This window comes from Zootoca vivipara, chromosome 12 (genome assembly GCF_963506605.1).
Source record: "Zootoca vivipara chromosome 12, rZooViv1.1, whole genome shotgun sequence".
NCBI classification, from domain to species: Eukaryota; Metazoa; Chordata; class Lepidosauria; order Squamata; family Lacertidae; genus Zootoca; species Zootoca vivipara.
Window position 1 is genome coordinate 44,506,724 of NC_083287.1, and position 13,494 is coordinate 44,520,217.

A 13,494-nucleotide genomic window follows, 5' to 3' on the forward strand; every position below is an offset into this window, starting at 1 on the left:
AGGGGGAAGCTTCAAGCATGAGATTTGCTAGGCCAATGAATCCATGGGGTGAAATGGGGACACATTCTGTATCTACCCTTCTACCAGCCTATGCCTTTAAAAAGTAGTATTTGCAAATCCCTGGAGGGGTGGGGGAAATGGAGTCAAATATTCTGGTACCAGGAAGGTTTCCCCCCCACTCTTGGATGACAACCTGCATTGGATGCAAATGGTAGATCTTTTTAGCAAGCTGAAAATGCTTGAGAGCAAGCTATGAGCAAAAGCCGAAGAAGTGCTAAAGGGTAAAACAACATCAGTATGTAAAAACCATATTAGGAATACTTTCCAAGGTTATCCTTGATGTATGAGAGCATCTCCTGGGTCAAACTGGGCATCTTCTCATTTAGTAAATACACACTCACAGTTTTCAATGCAGAGGGTTGTATGCAGTGTTAGTTCTACTCAGGGTGGGATCTCTTTAAGTGACCAGCATAGAGCCCCAGTCAAGAGTGTGATTGTTAAATCCAGTGCTTTTTTTCCTTTAAAAAAATGTTTAGGGGCACTCTCATTTTCCTACTCATATTGAAATACTGCCCCTCAATGAGGCCAAACTTAGATTCACAAAATGTTTAGGGGCATGTGTCCCCCCCCCCCAGGAAAAAAGCACTGGCTAAATCTCTTTGGGAACTGTAACTCTCTGAAGGGGAAGCCATGACAACTCTCAGCACCCTTGACAAACTACAGCTCCCAGAATTCTTTGGTGTGAATTTGGTAACTATGCCATAACATTGTTAACAGTGGTGATGTAGGAGGACCAGGTAACTGCCCTGAGTGGTGAATGGCCCTGTAAGAAGGGCCAGGGGGCATTTTCAGCCCAGCCTGAAATGACTGCAAAGCAGTGATGTTTCCCCCCTAATTTATCTTTAATATAGTCGGTGTTAACACCTCCTTGGCTTTTAAATCAGAGCAGGACAAGCTACTGCAAAATGAATGAGTGCAGCCTACCGCGTGGGTACAGAGGGGTATTGCCAGCATGTCCCTCTTTTCATCTTTTAAACGTTGGAGGGTATATATGGTTGCGGTGCGAGAACATATTTTATACTAAACACTGTCAGTTAAAATGCGAAGGCCCTGCATTCTGTTACATGAACGCTTCATGGTCAAACACATTAAACACGACGGGAGCTACTGCCTTATCATTCTCAAGTCATTTGTAATGGCCTTGCAGGGAGTGAATGCCAATGATATATATTTCAGGCAGGCTGGGGCTTTGTATCTTTGTGAAACAGGCACACACTGAATCTGAAATAAATGGGATGCACGCCAGGGTACCAGGGAAGCAGGGAGAGTTCATGAACTAAATGCCACATGCAGAAATAAAGGCCTGAGGCAGAAAAATAGACCTAAATGCCATATTGTGCTCAGTGGGCGGGTTCACACATGCCGCTTAATCAGTTGATACATTCAGTATCAAGGGGCAATTTGCATGTGTGAATGAGCCATCACAGATCAAACATCAGAAGGGGAATGTTGACATCGTATCGCTTCCTTTCACCATAAGCTTACTAGTTATTTCAAGGCCCAATTCAAAGTGTTGATTTTGACCTATGGTGTGAAGCCCTACATGGCTTGGGGTGTCAGCACCTAAAGCAGAGATGGGGGACCTGTGTTCCTCCATAGGATGCTGAACTATGAGTCCAATCACCCTGACCATTGACTGAGGAAAGGGACGTGGCTCATTGGCAGAGCATCTGCCTTGCACACAGTTGGAATCTCCAAGTAGGACTGAGAGAGGCTGTTTGTCTGAAAGCCTAGAGTGCCAATGCTAGTCAGTGTGGATAATACTGTGTTAGATGGATCAATTATTTGAGTCTGCAGAAGGCAGCATTGTCTGTTCCCATGACTATGCTGTCTGAGGCTGATGAGAGTTTAGAGTCCCTGTAGTTCAGGGGGTTTTCTGTGTCTTCCATTCTGGTGGATGGAGAGAAAGAGCCAGCGTGGTGTAGGAGAGCCACTGTGGTGTAGTGGTTAAGAGCGGTGGACTCATAATCTGGTGAACCGGGTTCGCTTCCCCGCTCCTCCACATGCAGCTGCCGGGTGCCCTTGGGCTAGTCACACTCCTCTGAAATCACTCAGCCTCACTCACCTCACAGAGTGTTTGTTGTGGGAGGGGAAGGGACAGGAGATTGTTAGCCGCTTTGAGACTCCTTAAGGGGAGTGAAAGGAGGGATAGAGGGATATCAAGTCCAAATTCTTCTTCTTCTTCTTCTTCTTCTTCTTCTTCTTCTTCTTCTTCTTCTGTCTGAGTATAGAAGCCTCTCTGAAACAGCAGTAGAAAGGTCCACTGCTGCTGCTGCTGCTTCTCTACCATTGGTGGTTTGACAATGCAGATGGCAAAAGGGGGGGGGGTTCCAGGAAGATTTTGGAGGTAGACTGGGAGAGACTTTGGCTCCAAAGTCCTCCCATTCTCCTCACACCTCCAGAACAAGGAGGAAATCATATGGCTATTATTGTATTAGTGGTGGTGGTGGTAGTGGCAGTAGTAAAAGGATTTAAATTCCACATTTTGGTTGCACATGAAATAGATAGCACACACACACACACACACACACACACACACACACACACACCTGAAACATTTTGCAGCACAGAAGAACTATCTGTTTAATCACAGTATCATTGCCCACCAAATCCCAATGGAAGATAGACTGCCCTTGGGGTGGAGTGCAGATTTGTTTCTCTCCCATTAGGGCCAAAGGGAGCATAAATCCCTTTTCCACAAAAAAGGGGAGGTGTAAAAAGAAGATTGGAACTTCCCCGTCTCTCTTGGCCTGAGCTTGGAGGGCTTGGATATTACTGTTTGTCTGCTATATAAGAGTTGAAGTCCTTCTTATCCCGTCTAGCCAAAAAGAGCCCATGTTGAAATGAAAAGTACAGTATGTCTGTCTGGACTGCAAGCAAACCAATGTCTTTCATCATTAGGACTGCCTGCCCTGCTTGCAGAAAAGAAACTAAGGAAAAACTAGTGGGTTTCCTCATTTCCATATTCAGCCCTGTCAACAACCCCAAGTGCCGATGCATATTTTAGCATCTAGGCATTCTTAGCTGTAAGAAGTAAGAAAATATTTCCCTTCTTCACATTTCCCTTCCTACAATTAACACCTTCCTGAAATACACCTTGGTTTTGTTTTTTTTAAAAAAAAAAACCCAAAACAGGTAAGTTCATGGTAGGTTTCTAAAAGTCAAGCGTAATGTAAAATTAACTTAGAACTATGCAATGGATAGATAGATATTGTTTCTTAATAATGAACAATGTTAGTAGTACACAGTCATATCTGGCATATCATTACCACCCTTGAATGAACTTGATTTAAAACAGCAAGAACCCTTTAGCTGTTTACTTGTCAGGTTTTTTCATACCCTACCCTTCCTCCTATGCAGAGTCCGGGGCGGGGGTTGGCTTCACATAATAAATCATTAAGGCAGACATCTTAAATAAACACAACCATAAAATCATGGCATTACACTAAACAGATAGTAGAACAGCAACAATAAATATCTAAAAGGGAGGAGCATCCTTCTAACATAAATCACAACCCCAAGGTTTATCCAAAGGCTTAGTTGGACAAAAACTTTTTCAGCTGGCGTTTAAATGTGTCAACTTGCTATGAGCTTAGCAGGATGTTTGCAGAGAGGTAGGGATGGGATGTCAGAGAATTATGATGGAAACATAAAGGGGATCAGGAATTGCTCATGCTCCCCTATTCATCATCACTGTTCACACAATTACAGATGAAAAACAGCAATATAATAAAAGGACATTTCATTTAAATGTAATTTAATATAATAACAAATGTTGTGCTGGCACCATAGCATACATCAGCCAACTGTAAGGTAAAGGGACCCTGACCATTAGGTCCAGTCGCGACGGACTCTGGGGTTGCGGCGCTCGTCTCGCGTATAGCTTCCAGGTCATGTGGCCAGCATGACAAAGCCACTTCTGGCGAACCAGAGCAGCACACAGAAATGCAATTTACCTTCCCGCTTGGAGCGGTACCTATTTATCCACTTGCACTTGGTGACGTGCTTTCAAACTGCTAGGTTGGCAGGAGCTGGGACCGAGCAACGGGAGCTCACCCCATTGCAGGGATTCGAACCACCGACCTTCTGATTGGCAAGCCCTAGGCTCTCTGGTTTAACCCACAGCGCCACCCGCGTCAGCCAACTGTAGAGCACCCCTGAACCCAAATGCCTGCTGCCAAAACTCCACTAGTATTGGTTCTGAGCGGGGTGAGCATCCCAGAGCCAAGGTGCCAATATCCATCCATCCATCCATTTCATGTATTTGTTTATTGTATTTATAGCTCCATTCACACTGCCCAGGCTTGCGCCCCTGGGAGGTCACCTCCGTGCCGTTAACACAGCAGTTTGGCTTCACCTCTGGAGGTGCGCTCCATTATCTCTTGAGACAGACAGATGCCAACCACAGTATAGCTCACCTTTTTTCCCGGCAAGGTGCTCAGGGCAGTACACGGTTCTTCCTCTCCTCAATTAATCCACACAACAACCATGTGAGGTAAGTTAGGCTGAGAAGCCCAAGGTCCAAGGTCACCCAGTGAGCTTCATGACTGAGTGTGATTCAGGCCCTGGCATTCCAGGTTCTAGTGCAACACTCTAACCACTACTCCATGCTGAGAATTGAGAATTCCCTGTGATGAGTTGCCACAGACTTTACCTCAAAGCACTGAGTTCTCTGTGAAGAGGGAGGGGAGTGCTAAGCCACTCTGGGAATTGTAGCTCTGTGAGAGGAATAACGGCCTCCTAACAACCTTCAGCATCCTTAACGAACTACTGTTTCAAGGATTCTGGGTGAGGGAAGCCATTACTTTTTAATGTGGTATAATACTGCTTTAAACATGTAGTGCAGATGAGGGCTTAAACATTGAATTCAGTGGGGGGGGGGACATTTGCCTCTGGCCCGTCTCCTTTTCTTTCATCACAGTATTACTGATGCATTATGTTAATTGCATTTTCTCTCTTCACTTCCTAGATCCAAGCTAGGCAGCTGAGCCTGCTGTGGATTGGCGAAGAATGTGCAAGAAAGGGGAAAAAAGAAGGAACTGGTGACGTTAACAAATTGGATGGCACTTCACATTTTGTTAATTTCACTTAAACACATTCTGCTCTGATGGGGAAAATCCAGACCTGTATATGCAGTTCTCTGATGTGAACAGAAATTGCTCTTCTTGGCTGTGGACAAAACAGAAAGCAAAATGCCATTATCTGTCTCATCAGCAGAGATATGGCAGAGTCCCCACTCTCATCCTCAAGAATAATAGGTGCATTAAAACTAACTGCGGTGATTAAATACCAGGAAAGAGTTATACGGTACATGTTAGAAACGGTTGAAATTTGGTTACCCAATGTGTTTTAAGAACAGCAATTAGAAATCTCAGGGAAATGATAGTGTATCCTATCACAATACAGCAATGTAGATCTTTTCCTTTGAATCAAATCTGATTGCATTTTTGATTGATTGATTGATTGATTGTTACGGTTCTCGACCAGCACACATTGCATTTAGTGTTCAATCTGATTGCATTTAGTGTTCAATAATGTTTAATATTCAGTATTTGTCACTAATTCAGACCAAAGAGAACTTTAGCTGAAAATAGATTGAATGCATTTATATATTTATATAGATTTGTATTATGTGTTTTTTTATTTTGTACCTTGAATGCTTTTCTCTTATAATCACTGATAAATAATATTGTATAATAGATTGATTTGGAAAGAAAAAGGGGGACAGAATAGATATTTCAAAATCTAGTAGAATGAAAAGCTACTGATGTTTAAATAGATTTAGACATGTCAGCTTCATCTTGTAGCTTATGAACACAACCACGTCAGCAGGACTATTTATATATATTTTAAATTTTCTTTAGCATATTTTTCCATGCAATCCAGGATCATCAAATGCATAGATCCAGGTTCAGGACGAATCCGAGGGTAGTGTGTCTCTCCTGCAGCATCCTGTTAACATCTCCATCAATATGATCAATCTATAGAAGAGTTATGGATTTATGGAAATTAACAAAATTGTCATCACGGAAGCTGGTTTCCATGTGCCAGTCACTCTTGCTTGATTGGGGCAGAAATCTTGAAAATAGCATCAGGTTATCAAAACATTTTGATTTCCTTGCAATTAGTTGAAATGATTGACTCGGTATTTTGATAGTAATTAATATCTAAATTTATCACCAAAAGAAAGTTGCCATTTAGTCTGGAGCATATGATGAGCCGTGATGGCCTGCGAAACTCTACATTTGTCGGAACCACCAACTGCCACTTTGAGGAGATCAAGGTGTGAACAAAATTATTATCCTTACCAGAACTTCTTGAGAGGCAGTAAGCACATATGGTCACACCACTGAGATCAGACGTCCATACCTGCAGAGTGAATGACTTGCCAATCAGGAATCATATGTTTGCATGTGTCAGGTACTGCTAACTATTGCCCCATGTGGTGAAGCACATAACTGCAGCCTCTTAGCGAAACCCAGGCTCTGGGTTAGCCATCTCTCCCAGGCATAGCTGCCAAGTATCCCGTATCCGCCGGGGAAACCCCTTTTTTCTTACCGTTTCCCGGCGGTCTCCCGTTTGGTGGAAAATCCCGGTATTTTCCCTTTAATTGGCTTCTGCCCGGCGGCCATTTTTCTGGTGCCGCTTTGCCCTTCTATGGGCACCAGAAAATGGCGCCGGCGGCGCCGGAAGTCGCTTCTGCGCATGACTGGAAGTTGCGTGACGCGTCTTCCGGTGGCGCTTGCCCTTCTATGGGCATCAGAAAATGGCGGCGCCGGCACCGGAAGTCGCTTTTACGCGTTTCCGGTCATGCGCGGAAGCGGCTTCCGGCGCCGCTGGCGCCATTTTCTGGTGCCCATAGAAGGGCAAAGCGCCACCGGAAGACGCATCACGCAACTTCCGGTCATGCGCGCGCTGCCGATCCCGGATCTTTACGATCCGGACTTGGCAGCTATGCTCCCAGGGTGTCCTCCTGACCAGGAATAAGTACAAGAGGGCTTGGTGTCTCACTGCTGGTTAGCTTGAGCAATGAAATCTACCTGAGCTCTGCTTGTTCTTCTAGACATGCCCTTCAGAACTGTTTTCTGGTTTCTCTAGTCTGGGCTCCTGGCTCACTTACTCCAATCCTGCCTAATGCTGATAGCATGGGGCAGGGGTGACCTGATAAGGGATGGGGGTAGAAATAGGATCGAGTTCACATTTAAAGGCAAACCTATGCAATTCACACTTTCTGAAAAACATACAAACTGAAGAATGGCTGCCCTTTAAAATAGGCAGTTCTCTGAATTTTTCATTTCAGTTCTCCAGCCAAGTAATGTGTCAAAGATTGCATAAACTAGAGTAAAACGTGCATTAAAATGTCTATATCAGTGTGCTACGTCGGAAAGCCCACTTTGCAAAATTGAGTCAATGGGTGGAGGGGACAAGCTGATAAAGGAATGTGGGAAACTGCACTGTGAGAGTCTACTGTTCCAGATCTGAGAGGCAGGAAGGGGGTGGATTTGTATGACAGCTTTGGCAAATACCCCCAACTTCCAGGTTCTAGTTATGACAGGCTTAATTAATGCTTTTTTTTTTGCATTTTTCAGCAAAGTTAATTGGTGTTTCTAACATACACCCAGTATGACTTACTTTATGGCTTTTCTGTTTTCTGTTGTTTAGATTCATTTGTTGCATGTACAGTGGTACCTCGCAAGACAAATGCCTCACACAACGAAAAACTCGCAAGACGAAAGGGGTTTGTGATTTTTTTGGTGACTCGCAAGACAAATTTTTCTATGGCTGAGCTTCGCAAGACGAATTCTTTTGCAATTCCCCCCCCCATTCCTATGGGAAACCGCACTTCGCAAGATGAAATTATCACAATACGGAATGACTCGCGGAACTACGTAATTAATTTCATCTTGTGAGGCATCACTGTATTGTGTCTTTACTGTACATTTCTTTTGCACTAAGAAGTGTTGCTCTTATACATTAATGCTTTGTTATCATGAGTTGCTTTGAGCTCAGCTTCATCACAGGGGAAGTGGCAGACAAATATTAAGTAAATTGTTAAAAAGATGAATTTATGACTGAAACATCGAGAAACTTGGAGAAAATGAAAATGACATATCATTGACTCTATCATTGACGCTCTCGTTACATCCAATTGGATCATGGTTTCCCCCTCAATTGCCTTGCATTGGTGATCTGCAGTTCCTGCCGTTTTCTTCAGTGGAAGAGGGGGAATGATTTATTTCCTCGGCCCCACCAAATAACTGATTCATGCTATCAACGGCTACTAAACAGTACGATTATGTTCCACCTCCACTGTCAGAGATGTGAAGCTTCTGTATACCAGTCACTAGGAATTACAGGTGGGCAGAACACTGTTGTGCTCATGTCCTGCTTGCAGGCTTCCCATGGATGTGTGGTTGGTCATTGTGAGAACAGGATGCTGGACTAGATGGGCCATTGACCTGATCCAGCATGCTCATCATGTGTTCTTATGCTTCCAATGTGCATTGCATAATGAAGGAGGGCAAAGCACTCTGTAGATGCTACACTAGATAAAATGTTGCTGGAATAACATGCCCAACAGGTTGATCGTGATATCTACTGGTTGATCACAAAGGTGTTCTAGGTCGATCGCTGGATGTTTTCAATTGATCCAAAAAAAGCTCAACAACTCTGTCCTCACCACCCCAAAAAAGCTAAACAACTATGGGTTCTCATTCCCCCCAAAACGCTCAACAACTCTTGCCAATGACAATGGGTAGATCACTGCCATTTTTTTAATACTACGAGTAGATCACAATCTCTTGGGAATTGGTCGTGCCTGACATATACCAACAATTTTGTTTTCAGAATCCCTCACCGGACTCCGCTGATAGCTGATAGCTCTTCTTTCTTCTTCAGAGATCACTCATACTCAAGTAAGATTGTCTTCCATGAACACGGTCTTAACAGTGAGTCCGTAGGTGACTGTGGAGGCCAATTCTGGATCCACATGTCCTTCCACAGCAGGGACTTTGGCAAAGGCTGCTCTTCAGTTGGAATGCTCACAGGCCAGTGTTTCCTAATTGTCAGTGTTTATACTACATTTTAAAGATTTGCCTTGAGATAGTCTTTAAACATAAGATGCATAAGTCTTCCCTGCTCAATATGTTGTAACTGTGCGGCAGAAGAATCATGCTTTCTGGATGCTTCCCAAAATCATACCAGTGTGAACCTAAGTAGCCCAAATCTGTCAGCTTGCCTCTGCCCATTCAACTTGAAGTACCCATTCCCCCATCACTGTGCTGTTCAAATGCTTTGTTTGTAAAATGTGCCTGTTCTTAACTGAGTCTAGTCATCCATGCAAACACAACCAGCTAAGGAGCTCTTCCAATTAGGAAAGGCTCAGTCACCACGAGGCACTTTTACAACATTGTGCCTACTCACAGGACCAGAGTGTATGAAGTCAAAAAGAAACATTTATAGAACGGATTACTCCGATTCCAGTTGAAAGAACACGTAATAAACCAAAACCAAAATATAATCTAAGAAGGGTCTTAACCCCTTTCTACACAAATATGTAACGATCAGGCACTGCATTTACTTATGAAGATCTAGAGAGGGAAAGTATCCACCCATTATCTTTTGCAGAGATTTCCTCTGTTACATTGCATGTGTAACATAATTAATGGCACAATCCGGCATGTTTCAATAGGACCTATTTTCTCCCAGAAATGAATAAAGGAATGATTGGAGGGCAAATGGAGTGGCTTTTTACAGTGAGTGCTAACAATAAGAGACACACACAATTCTTATTATCTGCTATTAGCTTGGGCTTTCAGGTGAGAGAAAAACACTTCCTTGCATTCATTGTACCATCTTAGCAACGCCCCCCTCCGAAATATTACAGGTGGTGGGGAAGGTGATTATTATTTTATATTTCATTTGCATTATACTTTTTTTTAGAAACGAACCTTTCAAAGGGTTACTTATGAAACCTTCGTTCTTTTAAAAACAAACTCTTATCTCAGATGCATCTCAGAGGCTTAATTATAGCTGCCCCCCCCATGTATATGTGAAGGAGATGTATACCCATGCATAGGAAAGGCAAAGAAATTTGATACAGTTCACATTTAAAGGTGCATCTACTGAAATCATGCTTTCTAAAACAATGTATTATCTGAAACACAGCCATCCTTTGAAATTTGCACTTCTCTGAATTGTGCAATGGTGTTCCCTAGCTAAGTAATGCGCCCCAAAAATAGTGGAAACAGCATACAAAATGTCAGGGGAAACTGGTTTGCAAAAGTGAGTATATTAGGCAAAATGACATACTAAAATTTTGCACATTATAGAGAGCCATACTGAAATGCTGATGAATTTTCATGAGGACTGTTGCTGTTGTTCCATTCTCAGATTGGCTGAGCAGAATGTGATTAATTCCCTTGCTCTGTTCCATGGGTCACAGGAGGAGAAGCTAGGATGGCCACCTGAACTTAGAAAGGTTGGTGGGGATGTAGTCACTTTTGCAGGTGAATGTGCAGGAAACGGCACAGGAAGGAAGACCGCTTTTGCAGGTGAATGGCAATTCCAGAGACTTGCATTTGGGGCTAGTGAACCCATGGACAGGACATGGGTCACTTTTGAGAGCAAACGTGTCTCACACATTATTCTGCCTTTGAAGAAATCCTCTTAGTGTGAGAACAAGTGCAGTCGTGCAGAACTGGATTCAAACCTGGGGTTGCTGGGTTCATATTTCACCTCTGCCATGGTACCCATGTATGTCATTAGGCAACTTGCTCTTTGCCTCGGTGCTCCACCTGGGAATTGGGAGCAACAAGGGTCCATTCCACAGCAGCATAAAAAGCTGTAGCACAATTCCAACATAAAATGTGCTATGCTGATGATAAACAGTAGAGTCCACAGGTCAATGTCCTTATGATGATAATAGCTAATCTACTTGGGTTCTTCCTTTACTCTGATGCACAGTAGGTTCATACAAGTCTGTTCTGGCTTTGCCTTTCCAGCTACAGACATCCCTACCTTTCACTCTGCAAGTCTCTGACCTGACAGCCATTCTTTTGCCACTACATCTGCACCTGAGCCAGCAATCAATCTGGTAGTATTTTATGCTCATTTCCACAAGATGACACTAGCCGTGGCCTTTCCCCCCAGTCTTCTTATAATGCTTCGGCACACACACTTCTGTGGTGGTAACTGAGGGCAACACTTTGGCACCGAGCCCAGAACAAGTTGACCCTGCTGTTTTACTGACTATGCAGATTATATTAACATATATCAAGCACCAGGACAGCACCCATACAGTGAACCTTGTTAAAAATGATGTTGACCAACTTGCTTATGGTAAGTAAATTATCCTATTCTCTCTCTCTCCCTCCCTCTCCCTCTCCTTCTTTCTCTTTGTCTATGAACAGATTGCAACTTACAAATGTGTTTTGATGTTTGCCACAAAATAGTTTATGCGCATAAATAGATGTGAAGTTCACAACCTTGTGCCAATACTCATATCAGCAAGCTTATGAACTTTACGTTTATTTTTATTCTATATTCCTATTAAATCTGGATGGGGAGGGACCAAAACAGACCATAAAACTGTAGGCTGTCATCACTAAGAGCTGAACCTTGCTATGACTTTCACAGCTTTCCATTTCCATTCCCAGTGCAAAGCACACTCCTTTCACTTTTTTTATTAAAAAAACCAGTCTCGCTGTGACTCATGTGTTTTCTAGAGATCTGTATATTATGCAATATGAAGGAAAGCAAAGGCCATTCAGATGCTGGCCAAACCATTGCATTAACTGTAGTAAGTTGTAATGTGCGAACAGGGCTTCTTTGTCAGGCCCATGTCTAAATTCCAATAGCAGTTCGTCTGGCTGCTGACCAGGAGTAACCACATGGCATCCTGCTGGTGCTGTTGTGCTCCAGTTCTCATTGGCCATGCTAGCTGAGGCTGATGGGAGATGGAGTCCAACAACGTCTGGAGGGCCACAGGTTGTCCAACCCTGGCGTATGACTATTTGGTCATGGTGGCACTCCAGCAGTGAGTTTAGTTAAGAAAATGACCTTCATCTTGAACTCTATACATGAACAAACAGCCAGTTGCCCTGCCTTCTTTACGCTTCCTGTTTTTGCCTGTAGATCTTGTGATCAGTGCAGTAGAGCGTTGCTTTAGAATCACCCCTCTACCTTGCATTCCCTCTTGCCAGGATAACTTTCCCCAAACCCACCTCATATTGCTTCACCCAAAACAATGGCTTGGGAGGTCACTATTAGCACAATTTCAGGAGTGCTTCAAATTCAGCTAATGCCCACCAGAGGCATTAGGAAGCATGTAGGGAAACTGCTAAGTGATGGCCCCAAGGAAAGTGCTGCTCTGTTAAGTACAATGCCATTCACCACATTAGTAGATGGAACTTGGGCTATCCTTTTTCAGGCTTGCACCACAGGGAGGGGAAAAAACCCTTAAAGTTGTTTTGGAGCTGAGCTAGAGAAAAGCAACAGCTTGTCTCCTGCTTTGGAGCTGTCCCTGGTGCTGAGAGCCCCTGCTTCCTACCCTGATACTGTCATCATTGGCAAAGAGTTATCTGAGCCATCTGTCCTGGTCATTTGTACAGCCACTGATTGTCCCCCTTGTTCCTGTCATACAGTTGAGGGTTGCAACTAGTGCTCTGTAGGTTCTGCACCCCACCAGCTTAGGACATTTCTGAATCTTGGATTATCTTCCTTCCTTCGTGATCTTGGTCCTGGAGGTGGTCTCCACCCACCTTAAGCAGTCTGATCATACCCATGGGTATGATCCACTGAGAAAGTGGCACTCAAGCTAGCAAGACCTTTACTCATAGGAGCACTTGCTAACGTCCTTTGCTGATTATACCTTCAGCTAATTAGCAAGCGAGTATAATAATCAGTGAAGGCCAACAAACATGGCATTATAAACTGAATTGCTCCCGAGCCTCAGATTCATTAGGCTACACATAACTTCCAATCACCATCCCCTTAGCAACGTTCCAGCATCTACAGAAATGGTGGAACTTGACTTGCACCAGTGCTGAGCCAAATTAGCATCAATTAGCATCTAAATTGCATTCTGAAATGAGTGCATTAATATAGGCATGCCATTTATAGTCCCCTCCCTGGCGATTTGTCTCATGCTACGGATTTTGCAGACAACGGCCATCCATCCGACTTGCAAGGACTGCTAGCCCCCATCGGCATAGGTGGCATGCGCTGATTAAAGGAAAATTCATGCTGGTTTTGTTTAAATTTACGGCAGAGCTTGGCATGTATTTTATAACAGATATCTGGCTTTACGGCTGTAGTCCAAGGGCCAAATCACAACCTGATTTACAACCAGCTCTCCATGATTGGTTCCTTTGGATGTGTTTGCCAGGAGCATGTTTGGCCCCATATATCACTATGAATGTGTTACACTCATAA